Source organism: Melanotaenia boesemani, chromosome 17 (assembly GCF_017639745.1).
Source record: "Melanotaenia boesemani isolate fMelBoe1 chromosome 17, fMelBoe1.pri, whole genome shotgun sequence".
Lineage (NCBI taxonomy): Eukaryota > Metazoa > Chordata > Actinopteri > Atheriniformes > Melanotaeniidae > Melanotaenia > Melanotaenia boesemani.
In genome coordinates this window covers 2,487,884-2,494,851 of record NC_055698.1, presented here as the reverse complement: position 1 = coordinate 2,494,851, position 6,968 = coordinate 2,487,884, and positions in this window count along the sequence as shown.

The window sequence follows — 6,968 nt, the reverse complement described above, 5'->3', positions numbered from 1 at the left end:
GGAACAAAACATTAAACTTCCAGGTACAAGATCCTCATCTTTATTTTTCACAGTGGGAATTATTTCTTATGTCAAGGTTGGTTTTATACCTGCCGACCTCTTTTCTAGATCCCCTGCCACTGCAAAAACATTTATTTGTACTGAATGAAAAATATTTTCTGCACACGAGTTTGTGTTGAGGTACACTCAGATACACTCTGTGTTATACACACTCCCTCCCATGTCATCAGGTCCACCTACTAGAACTGGTTTGGACCCCTTTTTCCTCCACAGCTGCATTAATTCTTGATGTGATAAATGGAACAAGGTGTTGGAAAATTTCTCTATCGATTTTAATCGATTCAAAGAAAAAAAAATACAATATCGATTCATAAAACTTGGAGATCGATTTTTATGTAATTTCCGGTAACGTGACCCTACCCTCGTGTGAATTACCAAGGCTCGGCGAGATCTTAGCATTTATACACACAACTGGTTTCCTGTGTTTCCTCCGTCTGTAATGGAAAATTTTATACACATACTTATATTCTGTAGTCTACACTTTGTATGTCTGTGTACTTAAATAAGAATTTAGTGAGCCTCTCCCTTCCCCCTTTCACTCCTTAACATTTTTCCTACCTTGTACCAGGCTATGTAGAGCACTGAGGAATTTACTACAATGACCTTCGACCTCGATGTTATCAGCTCACGCTCTGGCCTATATTAAACCAAACACACATGTATCTCTTCAGACTCACTTAGCAGATCTCTCTGACTACGTGACTCTTAATTAAAAATACCTTGTTTGATTCTCACTCAGTGTGTGATCTTTGATAAATAAATTCCACTACACGTCCAATCACTTTCTTCTGCTGAGATGATGTCACATTCAGATGTTTCCATTCACCAGTGTGGATTATATTCATCATCAAAGTCCTTTGCAGTGTATTACCGCTCACATTAGTAGCTAACACTAATACTGCAGGCAGCTAATGCTAACGGGCGCCATCACTTCCACAACAGGAAGTGATGTCACCACACACATATGTACTTTGAAATAAATCCGACATGGTCATTTAAATTAACATTTCCTCCAGAACAAGTTTACATGTTGTTCTTTTATCAAACAGTAAACAGCCTGATGCTGTTTATCTGGTTTCCATGACGGCGTGTCTCTGTGTCCACGGCAGTGAGCACACACACGCACACACATACATGCACGCACACAGGTTTCACAGAGTGCACGTGTTGGAAAACACGTCAACCAGCTGGAAATCAGAAAGAAACATGAGAGATTTCTAGTATTCTAGTTATAGTTATGTAGAGTTAATACATTTGTAGCTTGAGTGTTTTTATTTATTCTTACAAAAGGACAGCGCACATTCCTCTATGTTAGATTTAACCAGAGCTCATTTTTATCCTTTTATCCTTTGTGAATATGTTAGCTCCAACACATCACAACACAAAGCAGCAGTGCAACAAAACAACATGAGTGCAAATAAAACACTTCATAACAGTGCAATAAAAAAATAAAGGTATTTAAAACATTATACAATTCATGGTTTACTGCAAATTTGACTTTAGAGTTTCATAATTAACAGCTGCTTATATATTTATATTTATAGGTTTATATATATTTCTGTTTGACCTACATGAACTATAACAATGACTGTTAGAAAAGGAGTAGGATGTAACCGATTTATACGTCTTCAAACTCCTTCTGGAACATATAGATATATTTCTTTCTTTGTTTTGTTATCTTTTTGTTATTATATCTGATTCACTGATTTAACAACTTGTTGGAAATAAGGATATCAATCAATCCTGTGTGGACATGAGATTTCTGAGGACACCCAGCTCAGATTCAAAGATTAAATGCTGGTAAAGATGAATCTGAGCGTCCTCAGGCGTACGCTCTTCGGCTGTGAGTTCTGACTAAGTGTCAGCTGGGAATGACTCCAGACCCACAAAACCCTCAGCAAGCCGTCACAGTTAATGGGTGAATGGATAATCCCCAAAATCAAAATAAAGTATCGCTGAAGAAGCATTAGAGAGTTAAACATCAGTTTGTCTATTTGACAATGAAAGTGTTTAAATGTGGAGCTAACATTTCTGTCAAGTGTCAGGCTAATCGAATCCATGGGAGATTAAATGTGCCAAAAAATTAACAGCAATTTGTTGCTCAAGTGAAAAATGTTTTGGCCCGATGGCATAAGAAACATGGTAAGATTACCCCAACAATACATTTTATTCTGTGAGGACAAATATTCTGCATAAAAGGCAAATCCATCTGAAATAAAGATGATAGAAAACCGGCGAGTCTGGTGGTGAAAGATGATCAGACTCAGCAGATCATTGGATCAGGATGTAGATTAACTGATGGCAGGCGGGAAATTTCTGGCTGCACAAATATTCTATAAATATATCTTTATGAAAGTGAGGACATGCTGTGTGTGATGAGGAACTCCAGAAATCTCCCATCTGTGCTGTGCTGAGTCTGTTCTATCATCCGATGAGACTCTGCTAACCTCCTGCTTCAGAGTAGACGACCTTTCCACAAGACCTTCACACATCCATGAAGCCTTATCTGACTTCCATGTGGATGTACAGAGAAAATGTGAGAGGCCATAAACTCAGTGGAGTAATGACTGATGAGAAACTAGCTCCTGTTATTTCTGTGGAGATTAAAAAAAGATTTATATAATTAAAATCTGTTTCACAGCCAGTTTCCTCTGTTTTGTTTCTGAGTAAAAATATTTTCCAGATGACTTGGCTGAGAATTTAATAAAAATGATGGTTGAAATGATGAATCACGGTGACTTTCCAACAGGAAGCATTGTTTATATTTCACTAGGCGAATGGTGTAATGAGCTGTGAAGTGAGCAGAAGAAAACCTCTTAAGCATCTATTATACTCGTTTTTTCTGTCACTCCGTGTTGTCTCTGAGTTACAGGAATACTGATAATAATACATTTAAATAAAATGCATTTGTCTTTTTTGTCTCCATCAGATGAAAAACTCAGGAAAGAAGTTGAGTGGAAACTGGTTTTAGCCCTCATGCTCTGTGATAATGACTCATTTTGTGCTAATGAAGCTTGTGGAGTTAAATGAGCAGTTCAGCAGAGCAGTGCTGGCTCCACGTGACAACAAAGCTGCCAAGAAATTTAAAGACCAAGCAGGCTGTTGTATCACAGGCAGAATAAGCCTGGCAGCTATGATGGTAACAAACACAAGAAGAGTAATTTCACAATACTCTCTCCAATAAACTCTTGAATTGCTCTTGTTTATAGTGTGTTTTATTAATTTATTTCTTTGTAGATGTATCCTGCTTTTGCCTTTTAAATGATCTCTAATTGGTATTCTGAATTGTAAAGAGCTGTCTGTAAATGGAACTAAATTGTGCTGCTATCTCAGTGGGACTACCTGTATAAATAAAGGCTAAATAAAGAAATGTTCAAAGATGTTATTAATAAACTATTAAGATTCGTTTAGCACAGAATCAGTTAAATTAAAATCTGCAGTATTAACCCTTAAAACTCCAAGCCATCTTTTTTATTTTTGCTAACTGTGTCAGATTCTGAGGCTAAAATGATGTAAAATGAATGTATGAATAGATGTAGCAGCATAAAGGCCGACCAGAAGAAGAAAGCAGAATTTATTACCAACAGAACTTTGTAGAAATAACACACAGATCAACAGTGACCAAACCTTTTCTCATCTCATCGTTCTCTCAAGTCTTGGCTTTCAGGAGAAAAAATATTGTTATTGAAACAAACACACAACAGAAACTATTTCCATGTTTCCACTTTTTCCTCATTTCCAGTTATTCCTGCTACTATTTACCTGCTATCCTCACTAAACCAACTCCAGCTCAGCTGCTTTGTGGCGCCACCGTGCATTAGAAACGTCTTCTTGGCTTTATTCCAGCCATAGAGGAGCATTATTTTTCTTCTTTTCACACACACACAGAACTTTCTGCTCACTGGTTGATCTTTGGCTGCTCCTGATTGGACGTTACCGTCAATCTAAGCTCTCTGATTGGTGGAAAGTCTGACAGGAAGTGGCTTCATCATCATTTCCAGTTCAAAATTGTCATGGTTCATGCTCTGCCAGGCCTCTAGTGATTGCTTCCTCACTCAGGTTCATTTGTTCCACCCAGGCTACCCTGAAATGCTCCATATTCTCGCCCGGCTCAGCCCTACTTAAACTCTCTCCAGTCTTTCTTTCCCTGTCAGATTATTGACAGCCGTCTGCCAGTAGATGTTCAGCGTTCTTCTCATGTTCTTGTTTGTTTCCACATTGTTCTTTTCTCTGGATTATTTTTGCATTCCCTTGCCCAAGACGGATCTTTCAGAGAGGTCCTCTCCTGCTTTCTGGATATCTGGACATCAACCCGTGCTCTGACTTCTGACCACCAATTCTCACCTGACCCCAAGTATCCTGAAATCTGCCTTCCTGTGTTTGTTGAGAAGGACCTCACAGATACCGATCGGATTAATGAGGCTTTTTAATACTGATTTTTAAGCTGTTTTAAAAGGCAGAATTTTTAAGATTTTCAATATAAATTCATGTAAAAATAACTAATACCATAATTAGAAAGTTAAAAAATATGTAATTTGTCATCATTCCATGTGGGATATTTTATTAAGCTCAAACGACAGTCTTACTGAATAAGGCAAATGTAACCCTTGTTATGGTATGATAATAGAGTGACAGGCAATCGATCTGTGATAATCAGAAGATGCCAAGCCCTTAAGAGCCAGTGGTTTGACCTCAATAATGACAGACAACAATAACTGGGGTTTGTTGTGGTCACTTGTTTCAACAGAACACAGTAACAACAATGGAACACTTTGGTTTAAACAATGTATGAAAATAAACAAAATAATAAAGCCGGCAGATTTCTTAAGAAAAATAAAAGAAAACCTGGTTCTCAACCACTCTTATTGCTCGTTGGGGCCCTTTCTGTTCAAATCAGTATTTTATCAGTGTCAGTACCGATTCCTGTGTCCAGCGATATGCCAGTGCAAGTCGATCCTACCACACAATCCGTGAGTGGGGGGGGGGGCGGCACATACACACTTGTGCTCGTGGGTCGGTTGGCTCGCCACCCAGTTTACACTGGGAATCCTTCTGAAGGTTGAAACACTAATATCCAGTGCAGATCCAGCCGGATGCTTCTCAGATCCGGGTCAGGCGTAACTTCCGGATCCTTGATCATCACTGGTAGGAAAAACCTGACCGTTGAGACAGTGGGTGGGTTTCTCTTTGTGCACGGCGCTTGAATTGCGACAGTCATCTGCCGTTCACGCTACTCCTATGGATGGCAATCGATTTTGGAATCGGATGTGCACGATGTTGTTTTCATTGTCAGGAAGTAGCTAACCGGAAGTGAAGGCGGGGCTTAATCATCTAACACTTTGGAGCTCAGTAACTGGCCTGCTCCTCACTGAGGAGCATGGGAATCGTAGTTTTAACGGTTCTTCAAGGGCAACTCTTTCATTTTTTTTATCTTTTTGTGCATTTGATCACTTTGTTGTAGACAGCTATTTTTTCCAATTATTTGACCAATACTTATTTATTCATTGTCAACGCTTGACCTTTTTTTTCTAACCTTTTTTTTTTCTTTTTTTTTCTTTAAAGCATAGATGTTATACTTCAATTAAGGTACAATATTTATTTTAAAGTTCCAACTTATTCTAATAAAAGAATTATCATTTTAAGGGTTTTCCATAACCTGGTTACACTCTCCCCTCCTGAACTCATGTACGTCCCTGTACATGGAAGGGATTAGATTAGATTAGAGTGTGGTAGAGTAGGGGAGGTGCAGAGACCTCTTGGTCTTCACTTAAAGCATCAGCCAAGACAGTGGTCAGCCCATGGAGAAACGACTTGACCACTCTGACTAGGGGGTTCCCAAGTTGTGAATAATCAAGTCGCCTTGGCTGTTGATGATCCCTCTCTGATCTCTGTAGAGGAGCATCTGCAACAGTCACTTTCTCTTTGGATTCCATATTGTTCACTTCTGTTTTCTCTCCTTCCTCAGACTGTTTAATCTTTGTTTTGTCTGCTTCTTCCTCACCCTCTGACCCGTCAGAGAATACTGAACTCTGTTCACTACAGATTTCACCAACAGAGTCAGGTGGGGTTTCTTTCTCCATGAGGTATATTTCCTCAGGCAAGTTGGTATCAGGTAGGTTACTTTGTCTTGGTCTCTTTCAGGTATATGCTCGTCGGACCTCAGAGGGCTGACTGAGGCACCGGTAGACATATCGATGAGTTGGACAACTCAGGGGTGTAATCTACGGCTTGCACATTTACTGGGCTCTCAACAGGACAGATATCTGAAGATACAATATGCTGCATATCTTGCTCCTTAGACATGAGTTCATTGGACTGTGCTGAACTCTCACGAACTGTAGGCATGTTTACATCTGAGGCTTCACAGAACCAGTAAGTTGGATTGAATTCATCTTCCTCTTCCTCCGAGAGGGGGTCAGCATCTACAGCAGGATTTGCACGAGTTGCTACTCTGTGCTCCTTAGGTTGTTTGATCGATTTGTCGCCTTCCTCCATAGGTAGGAATCCACATGGGAGGAGCAGGTCCCTGTGTAGCGTTCTTAATGGGCCGTCGCTGGTTTCAGGCTTGACCGTATAGACAGGAAGGGTACCTGCCCTACTCACGACTACATGGACAGTAGACTCCCACTTATCTGAGATTTTATGCTTACCCCGGACGCGGACATTCCGGACTAGCACGCGGTCTCCAGGATCTAAGTCTGAGACAACCACATGTCTGTCAAACCGTGTCTTATTCTTATATGCAGTCTTCGCAGCATTACTCGTGGCTAGCTTGTAGCTTTCCTCGAGTCGTGATTTAAGGTTCTGCACGTATTCAGAGTGTGACCTGTGTTGTTTGCCATACAGCGGTAGTCCAAATGCCAGATCAACTGGTAGGCGGGGCTGGCGCCCAAACATGAGCTCATAAG